This window comes from Perca fluviatilis, chromosome 20 (assembly GCF_010015445.1).
Source record: "Perca fluviatilis chromosome 20, GENO_Pfluv_1.0, whole genome shotgun sequence".
NCBI lineage: Eukaryota > Metazoa > Chordata > Actinopteri > Perciformes > Percidae > Perca > Perca fluviatilis.
The window spans coordinates 14,334,635-14,346,914 of record NC_053131.1 but is presented as its reverse complement, the minus strand read 5'-3'; the positions used below and the strand labels follow the sequence as shown (position 1 = coordinate 14,346,914).

Genomic DNA, 12,280 nt, shown 5'->3' with positions numbered 1-12,280 from the left:
TAAATGCACACTCACTTTCTCCATTGCTTTAATAGTGCATGAAAGAAACAGCTCGAGGTATGCTAAGCCTGTGAGCTTGTCCACGCAGCGTGTTAGAGATCAGATGAGAGTTGAGCCTGCAGGGTTCCTAACACACTAAAGGATGGAAATAGAAGTTAATAGTGTGAAATCTACCACATTAATGGTATAAAATCAATACAATTTATTTGTGAAATAAGGCCATTTAAGGCTGGTGGCCCCGGGGCCAAGGTTGGGAATTGCTCAATCTTTTGCCAGCCCTGTTTCTTTCTTAATGATTTTCTCCATCTTCCTTCCTTTCTTCTACTTTCATCTCTCCGTTTGATTTGCTCTCTTCTTTTTTTGCTTCCCTTTTTCTTCTCCTTCTCACCTTTCCATTTTGTTCTTTCCTCTCTCCTCTACTTTCCCTTCCCTTTCTTTTTCTCTTTGTGCTCTGGCTTTCAGCGAAGCCTCACAGGACACACACAGAGATATGCTGTTCTATATGCTGCTCAACACACAGGTAGCTCGCACTGAAGTGTGTCTGTGTGTATGTGTGAGAGAGAGAGAAAGAGAGTGTGTTTTTTTTGTTTCTTTCTGCTGGGCTCTTTCCATCCTTCGGTGATGAGTGCAGTTCTTCAGACGCCTCCTCACTCTCAGTGTTCAGAACTCTGTTGCACAGATAATCCCCCTGTGGGCGCGTTGGTGTGTATGTGTGCGTGTGTGTGTGTGTGTGTGTGTGTGTGTGTGTGTGTGTGTGTGTGTGTGTAGGGTGTGCCTTTCTTTGTAGGTGTGTGTTTAAGAAAGTGTGTGAAGCAGGGTGTTTGCGGAGCTAGTTGAGAGTCTGTTTGTGTGTGCGTGACGGAGAGAGGGAGTGCGGCACCACAGCCTCAGTCCAGCCTTAATCCTCTAAACTGTGTAGTTCACTCATGCCACATCAGCCCCATTGTGTCTACAGACAAAGAAGCCCAGTTAAAACTAAATGCCAGTTAAAGCAACAAACGACTAATTATAGCATCATTCTCTCCGTCCTATTCTCTCTCTTTTCCTCACTTTTTAACGCTTCATTCTCACATCCTCTGCCCGTGAACGCCTGATTTCTGCAACACTTTCTGTTCTGGACTCGTTCCGTGTATGTGTATGTGTGTTTGACTATCTGACAGCTTTGCTATGGTTCATGTGTTTGGGTCCTGTCAGAGCTGTCCTGTCACTGTGTGAAAAAAAATCATTCATTTCCAAGAGTCGAGGATGAAAGCGTCTTTAGACTTCAAACGCCTGTGGGCCTCTGTGGCTTAGATTGCCTCTCGCTCTTCCTCCACCGCTGTGTCATTTATTCCTTTAAAAAAAAAAACAAGAAAAAAATAAAAACAGTGCGGCTGTGACATCGGTTAAGTAGAGATGGCAGAGACATGGCAAGGAGCTGGACAATTAGCCTGATTAAAACACTGTCATTTCGCATAATAGATTTAACCCAAGCTGTGATAGGCGGATCCTTTCTGAGTGAACTTGTGTGTGCATGTTTGTGAGCGTGTGTGTGCGTGTGTGAGTGTGAGTGTGAAGTCATGAAACCATATTCTTCTCTGCATAAACATGTGGGGTATTAAAAATGCACAGTTGGGCATAGTTTGATGTCAGTGAAAAGAGATCTATTTAAAAGTCATAGTGCATAGCTGCAGAAGCTTTGGTGTTTGGGCATGACAAATAGTTGTGGTAGAGCTGGTCATCTCACACACACACACACACACACACACACACACACACACGTATCAGTGCTGCAAACTGTGCACACACTTTCTCCATACAAATACAGATGCACAAGTGAACAAAGTCCATTTGAATATGTACACAAACTGCACATACAAGCACACATGCAGACACACATCTGCGTCTGCTGCAGCGCCGTGATGTTATTTGGTTGCTCTGCATTGCAGTAATCGGCTCCACTCTTCTCCTCTGCTCTCACCCACAGACAATCACTGGCTCTCAATGGACAACATCAGCAAGGGAAATACCTACAAAGAGAGCGAGAGACATAGAGAGAGAGAGAGAGAGTGAGAGAGAGCGAGACGGAGAGGGGAGGGTAAGGAGGATGCTGGAAGGGAGAGGATGATGAGAAGGTAGGGAGGGAAAGAGGGACTAAAAAGGACAGAGGGAGATTTGAGGGAGGATGGGAGGAGATGAAAAGAAGGGGAGAAAGATCAGCGAGCGGGTGTTTCCAGGCTTAAGGCTGCTGGAGGACTTGTTAATATGTGTGCGAGAGGAGAGTTACAGTAGGTAGTGAGACACAGAGAAGAAGAAAGTACCTACAGTATATGTGTAAAGCAGACACAGATACTATGTTTGCCTTTGTGAAGCCACACATTTTCTGGCCACCTTTGCTTTGTGTCTGCTCTCCGGCACGCGACGCCACCCACATGATCTCTGTAAAGACTCTGAGCTCAATTACGTGTCTGCCAAACAGTTACGGTCAGAAGAGGAAGATTTCCGGGCCTCTCAGTGTAACATGACAATACTTATTTACAGTGTTGTGAAGCAAAATGGCGGATTATTCGGCGTGTTGGCTAGGTGTTATTATAGTAAGCTGATATGTGTCTGTTACTGTGTCATTCTGCAGTTCCAGTAAGCTGGTGTGGAGACACTAAGATGGCAGGGACCGGGCCCGGTTGACGTTGAAAGCATCACATGAGCTTTACAGGCGTTGTGCTGCAGTATGTGTGTCTGGGTGTGTGTGTGCGTGGTTTTATATCTAGGTTTGTGTTTGAAAGATCAGGAACAGAATAAGGAGAATGTGGATGAGAGGATGGAAGAACCAGGGAGTTATTGTTTTTTCAGATTTTTCACAGAAATATACTTTCTGAATGAAGTAGATTGATTTGAAAAGATTTTCACTCTGATTTTAAGTCCCCACACATCCCAAAAAGTTTCCTGCTGCAATAAAAAAAAAAAAATAGGGGGAATATAGATGACCTGCTGATCATGCATTCCAGAAAGTAATAATGAGAAAGGTTAAACTACGGATGTATTTTTGCTACAAATGTATTTTCAAAATATGATTTTCACTCGGATATTGCTATTATTGATTTTTTTTTTTTATCCAATTTTCCGCTTTTTAAATATTCACTATATATGAATCATTCGCTGGATTGAGAGCTACAACAAAAACTACAAGGATCAGTGTCTCTCTGAAACAACTATAAGAGTGTTGATCGTACCATACATTCTGATTTGTGAATGTGTTTCCCCACCGCGTTTCGGCATGTTTCCCGTTTCCTCCCCTGTCAGGAGTGAGCCAGGAGCTGAGGATTAGAGCCTACCTCAGCACTGGAGTGCCTGGTGGCTGCTATAGCACAGCTCCAATCACCTCCTAAATACCCCAGCTGGTGGTTTTAGTATTGAGAGGCAGTGGGCCACACAACTGTCGACTTTGCACTTCATTTTATGATAAACTTAAGTCGGTTTTAATCTCTGCCCGTCGCCATGTGTTGAACCAGTGTTTGGAACATGTTTATCTGGCGCGGAAAGGCGACTGGAGTGGGAGCCAGGGGAGGGCACCCGTTCACAGAGATAACCCAGAATATCTGCCGCTCTGAAACTGGCAGTGCGATTGTGTTTATGTGTCTGGGTGCAGGGGCGTACTGTAACAGTGATTTATGGGCCCTGTGCATAGAGGGGAACTCTGGGACCTCTTTTTACTTTTTCATCACCAGAGCGATGGAATCAAACATCTAAATCCACCCAGCCGTAACACAAAGTTCACACATTTTGATTTACTCATCAGTTCTCAAAAGACCTTAGGTTTTTAGGTGCTACCCTGATGGCACTTATCTGTCAAGACTATACAGGAATGGCAGGAAGACAATAACATCAGTATAACCCTGCAATGAGGAGTAATTTACACCTTGGGAAGCTTATAATGTAAAATTTTTGCCCTAAGCCCTAAAGTCCATTTTTTTCCCAGGTTTCTTTGGGGGGAATTTTGCCTTGGGAGAGAGACAGGCGGCTATCACGCAGCAAGGGTCCCAATGCAAACAGTTTACTACCAACATCCAAGCCACTGTGATGCCCCAGAGTCAGTATTTTTAATAACTGTCTCGCTCTCTTTCTTACACACGCACGCGCACGCGCACGCACACGCACACGCACACATACACACACACACGTTGGGTAGACTTGTGACACAGGTGTGCATTCGGTGCAATAAAAACATTGCCTCGTCTGCTGCTGTTTTGTCAACCTATCCATCATCATATAGTAACAAGTGAATCGACTGAAAATATTGATATCAACTGGAGTTATGTTCAGTAGCGCTCAAGAGACACTAGTTAGCAAACCATCACACTAACAAACAAAATCTTTACAGCTGCACCAAGCAATATGTTTATACTAACAACTGGTCAAATGACTTCATGTAATGGGAAAGTAGATATGCCTGTAATATAAGGTTACAGGCATATCTATGTTACTCTAGTGAAGTGTGTGTGTGTGTGTGTGTGTGTGTGTGTGTGTGTGTGTGTGTGTGTGTGTGGAGAGTTGAGGAGTTCAGGCTTGCTGGTACATGCATGAGTGTGTGTGTGTGTGTGTGTGTGTGTGTGTGTGTGTGTGTGTGTGTGTGTGTGTGTGTGTGTGTGTGTGTGTGTGTGTGTGTGAGAGAGATGAAGCAAGACCGAAACAAAATCATCAGTATGCATGGTACGCACTGTAACATTGGAACTTTATTACAATTTGAAGTAATATTTAATAGTGACATTTAACGTTTAATAGCAGTATTTATATTTCATGCCCTTACTTGACCTAAACCTGCAGTTAATTATTTTCTGTTAAGTTTTGAAGCCATGGGTTGGGATGTTGGTGCACTGGATTGCATTAAATTGTAGCCTGCAGGTATTCGTGTCTTTATGTTCACCCCTTGCACTTTTAACGATCAGTCTTCAAAATCTGTCTAGAGGAAACTATTCTTTCCTGATTTTATTCCAATGTATTCTAATTTATATTTGTATTCCTGTTGGCTCACTTTGTCACACGAATGCCATAAAGTATCTACGGTTAGCCTCGTGATCAGCGTGACAAAAGATTAAATAGTTACGGCCCTGACAACTTTCCCGAGTTTTAAAATCCTGTCTGTGAGTATTACAAACCGTTGTGCAGTCTTTTGGCATATTGTGTGTTTTATATGTTTGTCATTTTGATGATTTCCACCAATCCATGTTTCAAAAACCCAGAGCAGTGTGAAATAGAAGTGTAAAATCTTCATAAATATACACTTGGGAATGACAAAAGGCATTTTAGTTCAGACGGTTTAGGGGCCATGGCTCATCCCGGGGAGCTGCTGTTTATATGAATGTGGGTATAAGAAAAGATGTGCATGTGTGTGCGTGCGCGTGTGTGTATGTGTGTGTGTTTACTGAATGAGAAGCGGTTTGTACTGTACGTGCACGTGCCAGTTTTTCAGCCGTGGAATGAATCAGATCTGCTCTCACGACTGCATACCTCTCTCCAACTGGGGACTCGTAAAAGAAAGCCCTACATGAAATCCATTATGCTTAATTCCCCAAATCCATAATACCCTCAGAGGTCTTAATCTCCATCCCATTCTTATATAAATTAGCTTCCTCGTCTCTGGCAGACAGAGCTTTCTGAGTCGACACCAAATGCCCAGACCTCTCCGCTCTGAGTTGGGTAAAATCACTGCTACTATAAGGAACAGCCATGATCTTGTCTTCGGCCGCAGCACTTTGAAGGAATGGTTCGACATTTTGGGAAATTGGCTTACTCGCTTTCTGGTGGAGGGTTAGATGAGAAGATTGATACCACTCATTAAATATAAGGTGATCTTAGCTCAGCTTAGCACAATGACTTTAAACGGGGAAACAGCTAGCCTGGCTTTGCACCAATATCTCTAAAGATCACATTTTGGCAAACTGGCACCATTAAAAATATGCTGAATTAGCTGTGAGCCGTTATTGTTTACAATCTACCATTGGATGTACAGACAACTAGCACTGGGTTACTTTGATACTGAAGAGAAACTTCAAAGTGTGATGACTCTCAGGCAAGTTCTGGAGTTATAAGAAACATTTTTCTATTGTCTTTAAGCGGGTTTATGGATGTTTATTCGCACATCTGAGATAAAGCTATCCTCTGAAAGTGTAAGTCACACTGAATCTGAAAAACTGCGTGTCATGTCTGTGTTCAGATTTTACTGAGTTGTGGGTTCTACTTTTGAAACAAATCGCAGCAATCAGGTGCTAAGGAGGGGTTTAAAGTATCTTAATTGCCCCCATGAGCTGTGATGCAAGCCAAACTACAAAAACTTCCCGTTGTTCTTAGAATACCAGCATGCACCTGTCTTTGCCTCACGTTCACGATTAGAAATTTCCACCTCTAGTCCCACATCTCTCCCTATGCACCACGCCCCCCTGTGGAGGCATTCCTCAGTGTGAAAACCTTTGGATTTTCCAAACCTCTATTGGAGTACCGCTTGTCCTGCATGTTTTAGATGTATCGCATGCATCCAACACAGCTGATTCAAATGATAAACTTGTTATGAACTCGGCTGTGTTGGAGCACGGAGAGATGTAAAACATGCAGGATAAGGGGAACTCCAGGAGAGGTTTGGGAAACAAACCAAAATATTACAAGTTCATTATTTAGCTGTAGGACAGAGCCGTGCTAGTTGATTGCCATAATTTCCAGTCTTTGCGCTAAGCTAAGCTAAGTGCCTTCTGGCTATAGCTTCACATTTACTGCACAAGTATTAAGAGTGATATCAATCTTGTCATCTAACTCTCTGCCAGAAAGCAAATTTCCCAAAATGTCTAACTTTTTGCTTTAACAGCAGAGGGACGACGACATCTCACAGCCCACCAGGAAACAAAATTAACTTGTTATTTTAAGGGGACGCCCAGTGAGGGAGAGAAACTACGTTTTTTTTTTTTTTTCGTTTTGTCAGGCTTAGATGGGTGTTTTTTTTGGCCTCCAGTTTCTTTTTTGTTTGGGGCATCTGTCAGAGGGTGTTCTCTCGAAAGTGGTTCTAGGACAAGGATGAGTGAAGCGTTGCAGTGTGTGTGTGTGTGTGTGTGTGTGTGTGTGTGTGTGTGTGTGTGTGTGTGTGTGTGTGTGTGTGTGTGTGTTGCCAGATAACCGGGGGCGATGCACCACAGTTTCGAACCAGGAAATAAAAACAACATTCCAAAGAGAATAATGCAGCAGGAGGAGGAACCTAGTTCTACCGAGGTCCCCTGGCATTGCTCGCTAGCTAGCTAGAGAGTGTGTGTGAGAGTGAGTGAGTGTGTGTGTGTGTGTGTGTGTGTGTGTCTATGTGCCTGTCCCAGCTTTTGTGCATCTTTGTGTGTGCTGGTTATGTACACATGCTTGTCCTCCAGCACAAGAATGAATTACACACACACACACACACACACACACGCACAAAGTCACATAATTAGTGCTGGGTCCCCACAGCGGCATATTCCAAAGATTTTTCTCCACATTTCTAAAGAACACAATGTTATGCTTTTCTCTGTCGCAACATTAATCAAGGGGAAAGACTTTTACTGTTTTTCAGCACATTATTTTTAACCCCCTTCCTCCCTCTTTACTTATTCTCCGTAACTCTATTACCCCTCACTCTCCTCTTAATCGCTCCTACTTTCAAACACCTCCCTCTGTAATTATTTCCTTCCTATCTCCCCCATCTCCCTCCCCCTCTTTTTATTATTTCTGCCTCCCTCGCCATCCTTCCCCCTTCGTTACTTCTAATTTAATCTCACTTTGTTTTTACTATGTCCCCCTCATCCCTCCATCCCTTCCCCTTTTCCTTTCTCTCTCCTCGGTCTGTCTCTGTTAAATGGGAGCAGTGACCCCATTACGGAGCGTTGGTACGGAGGAGCGGAGGAGGAAGAGGAGGAGAGGGAAGGAGGAGCAGGAGGAGGAGAGGATGGGAGGAAGGATTGCGTTCTCGGTGTTTGAATGGGATGATTAATGAGCGTCGCCTCCAGAGGGTGTTATCCCTGCTCTGGACCAGCAGGGACACCACTGGGTCACCTCTGGTCACACACACACACACAACACACACACACACACACACACACACACGCACACACGCACACACAGCTCTGATACACACTAATACAGTGTACACAAAGGCTTTTACACTCTGCAAGCATACTGTAAAAGTGCACACACACACACACACACACACACACACCTCACAACACCCGTCACCGCTGACATTATCATTAACAATGGTGGGACAATGGGATCGGGGGCCACAATAGCAAACACAACCCAGAGGCTGGAAGTGTTCGCAGTTCATGAGCTGAGTGTTACGAGACCCACTGCTGCTGTCACTGCGCTGCTGCTGCTTGGGCAGATTTCTTCCTCAGGCAACGCTTTCCTGCCAATTCACTTGCAGATACTTTATGTGATTGATCGATTTGATGACTTGATTGGATCCTGAATCTGAATATTGAAATCTTGATATTGAATGTTCTCTTTAATGATCAAGCGTAGAGCTGCAACAAACTATTTTCTGACTAAATGTTCCATACTGATTAATCTGTTAATTATTCTTCAATTAATGGAGTCATTATCTTGTCCAGTGGGCCTGTCTGTCATGCCCCTCTTTGGAGGCTAAAAAGATCTGTTATCTAATAATGTGTGCAGCCTCAACGGTCTCTCCTGTTACGTTGACAGTGACCCTTTGACCACATTGGCCTTCTTTGTGCTTTTTTCTTGACTTCCGGCTTGACTGATTACAATTGTTCGACGTCTCTATTTGAAGAGCCTCACCTGTTTTTCTTCTCCTCCCGGTTAAAAATCTGTCCACCATGTACTTTACATTACACTTTTGTTTTGTTGTCTGAATGACACTTACTACCCTGAATACTAAAAAAGCACCCGGGTTTGTTTATTGACATGACAGAACAGATTCCAAACGAAAGATATTTCATTCGATCACATACGTAACAGAGAAAATAAGAAAATACTCACATCTGAGAGGCTGGAACCAACTAACATTTGGCCCCTTTTTGCATAATAAATGACAAATGATTAATTGATTGTCAAATTTGTTAGCTATGAATGTTCTGTTGATTAACTAATTATTTAATCAACTTATTTCCGCACTACCAAGCACTTAAAAATTTAATTATATACGTAAAATGATATAAGACTTGATTACAGTGTTTTGATGAGAAAAGAGGAATTAGATTGACACCATAGGTGTTTTTGGAAGGTGTAAAAGCTCTGTTTGAGAATTCTTTTTGGAGTCTGCTGTGTTTGCCCTCATTTTTATTTTCCTCTTTCATTCAGTCACTCCACAGGACATTCTTCTTCTGCCTCTCCCCCACTGTTTCTGCCTCTATAGAAACTGCTCTCGTATACTTCAGCCACATGTGGACAGTTGATGGCAAAATGAATTTCACTCATTCCCACAATGATGAGAGACGATGGGAGACCGGGGCACTGTCGATGTTGACTGCAGCACTTGAAGATGCTGCGGTAAATCATTTCAAAATATATTAAGCCACCCACATCTAAACCAAATGCTGCACAGGTCTTTATTTAGCATTTTTCAAGCTCGACAAAACTTCTTATGACAGTGAATTTGCAATTATAAGTAAGATTACCCTGCGACTTCACAAGAGGTTAGACAGCTGCAAACACAATTGTTGAATCTAATAAATACGCAGCAAACTACCCAAAAACAGCACAGCTGAGCCGACTCAGCAGAGCACAATGTGCTGCCCTGTTCAACTCATTCCAACCCAGAAGGGCTTTTTAAATGTTGCAATGTAAATGCAGCATTCGCACATTCACAGCTCTGCCGAGTCTTTGACTTCATTTATTCAAATAATGGGCTGGTTATAAAACAACACACGCATACACACACAGCTGTCATGTGAGAGTTGCTACTTTCAGGAGCTTCTTTTGCTCTTGCTTCCAAGATCTTCCAGTTTCCCCCGTTCAACCTATATTTCTCTTCACTCGATTATTGCTGCATTACACCTGACTGCCTTCCAGCTCGCTTTCTCCATCTCTCATTCCGGTCTCATGGAAACACTGAACCGTGCACTCTCTTTCTCCATCCTTCCATCTGCCTCACTCTCTATTAAAGGCACGCACTTGAAGTCATTCTCTTTCACTCAAGATCAAACAGTGTATCAGAAAAAAAGCCGAATTGGACACAGAGCACCTGTTTACACTTGATTTTGTAGGGCGAGCTCCTGTCCACCTGCACCGGACTGGACTTTCATTTTCTTTATCTGACCGTGATAATCCACTTAGCAGCGCAACTTCTGGTTTCCTTTAGTGTCCTTGGCTGCGTTTCCAGAAAGCATCTTAGCATTAAATTTCTCTCTCTTCACTGTCTGTATATCTAATGCACAGAAGTGCGGCCAATGTGCACTTTGGAAGCCCTGAATAGGGATAAGAATGATGTGACATTTCACTTTCAGTGACAATTTCCTCTTACAGTGTACCCTGTTTTTGGCAAGACTCTAGCATGGAGCTAGAACAGGGGCAGTGCATTTTGGCATTGAAAAGAAATACACTCACCTAAAGCATTATTAGGAACACCTCTTAAATTTCTTGTTAATTCAATTATCTAATCAACCAATCCCAGCTGCTTCAGTGCATTTGGTCCACTAGCGGCGCCAGGATTTTGATTGTAGGTGGGCCTCCAGCAACTGGATGGGCCAGTTAAAATAAGCCAAAACACTATAGACAGCCAGACACTAACGTTAATGTTAGCCTACTTGCCTTGCTGGTGTGCGGGGGTGGCTACGGGAGGACTTGATGGGGAGAGGGCGGCCGAGCAGGATGGTCACTTGTAACCGTGTTACTTAAAATGGCAGGAGTTTCCTCTTCCTGCTCCTCGGAGCGTTTCTTGCTGAATTTAAATGAAAACAAGTTGCTTTGCTTTGCGTTTCATATTAGCTAATAGCTACAGTCTGTGTCTGTCTCATTGAGCTTACTTGAAAAGCTTGCGCGCAAACGTCATTCATTTCATTGGATCACTTGCTGGTGAAGATGCAGCCTGTGGGCAGGCTTAAGAGTCCACACGTGGGGTAGAAGCCGCTGATTGGCTGAGAAGCTTTCACTCAAAGCTTTCCTCGGGCTGCTTATTGGATGAACTGCTGGGTCAAAATGGGCGGGCCCGGACCTAAAATGGGTGGGCCCAGACCCACCCGGGCCCAATGGTAGCGCCGCGGGTGGTGTGGTCCTGGTGTAGACAATCTCCTGAACTGCAAACTGAATGTCAGAATGGGAAAGAAAGGTGATCTAAGCAACTTTGAGCATGGCATGGTTGTTGGTGCCAGACGTGCTGGTCTGATTATTTCACAATCTGCGTAGTTACTGGGATTTTCACGCACAACCATTTCTATGGTTTACAAAGAATGGTCTGAAAAATGAAAAACATCCAGTATGCGGCAGTCCTGTGGGCGAAAATACCTTGTTGATGCTAGAGGTCAAAGGAGAATGGGCCAACTGATTCAAGCTAATAGAAGATCAACTTTGACTCAAATGACCACTCATTACAACCGAGGTATGCAGCAAAGCATTTGTGAAGCAACCATACGCACACACTTGAGGCGGATGGGCTGCACCAGCAGAAGACCCCACCGGGTACCACTCATCTCCACTAAAAATAGGATGAGGCTACAGTTTGCACGAGCTCACCAAAATTGGACAGAAAAATGTTGCCTGGTCTGATCAGTCTCGATTTCTGTTGAGACATTCAGATGGTAGAGTCAGAATTTGGCATAAACAGAAGGAGAACATGGATCCGTCATGGCTTGTTACCACTGTGCAGGCTGGTGGTGGTGGTGTAATGGTGTGTGGGATGCTATCCTATCAGTATGGGCCAACATTTCTAAAGAATGCTTCCAGCACCTTGTTGAATCAATGCCACAAAGAATTAAGGCAGTTCTGAAGGTGAAAGGGGGTCAAACACGGTATTAGTAGGGTGTTCCTAATAATCCTTTAGGTGAGTGTAAATAGGCAGTGAAAACAAAACTTGAACTAAAACAGGAAACACTTGTACAGTTGTAGTTATTTTATATTATTTTGAGTTTTTTGCATTCTGATGTGTTTTTTCGATGACAATCTTCTGACTTTTCCTCCATGCCACTCCTTTTCAGGGTCATCTTGGTTTTTTGAAACCAGACGAGACGAGAGGGTGGAGGTGGGGAGGATTACGCAGCCAAGCCAGTGTTGTTTATGGCTGTAATGGTGCTGTGCTAAGCTAATCACTAAAGAGGGAAAGTTGCGAGTCATCCAGCGG

The 12,280-nt window shown here is 43.6% G+C and overlaps 1 long non-coding RNA gene across 1 annotated transcript in view; it reads right to left on the bottom strand.

Annotated features, from left to right (window-relative positions):
• Nucleotides 1–39: 39 nt before the first annotated feature.
• The window catches only part of LOC120549741, a 56,978-nt gene continuing 44,737 nt past the window's right edge, over nucleotides 40–12,280 (bottom strand). The window contains exons 2-3 of the long non-coding RNA XR_005637423.1: nucleotides 1,858–2,009; nucleotides 40–1,333 (exon numbers count right to left, since the gene is read on the bottom strand). This is a non-coding gene — a long non-coding RNA (uncharacterized LOC120549741). The remainder of the gene's footprint in view (nucleotides 1,334–1,857; nucleotides 2,010–12,280) is intronic.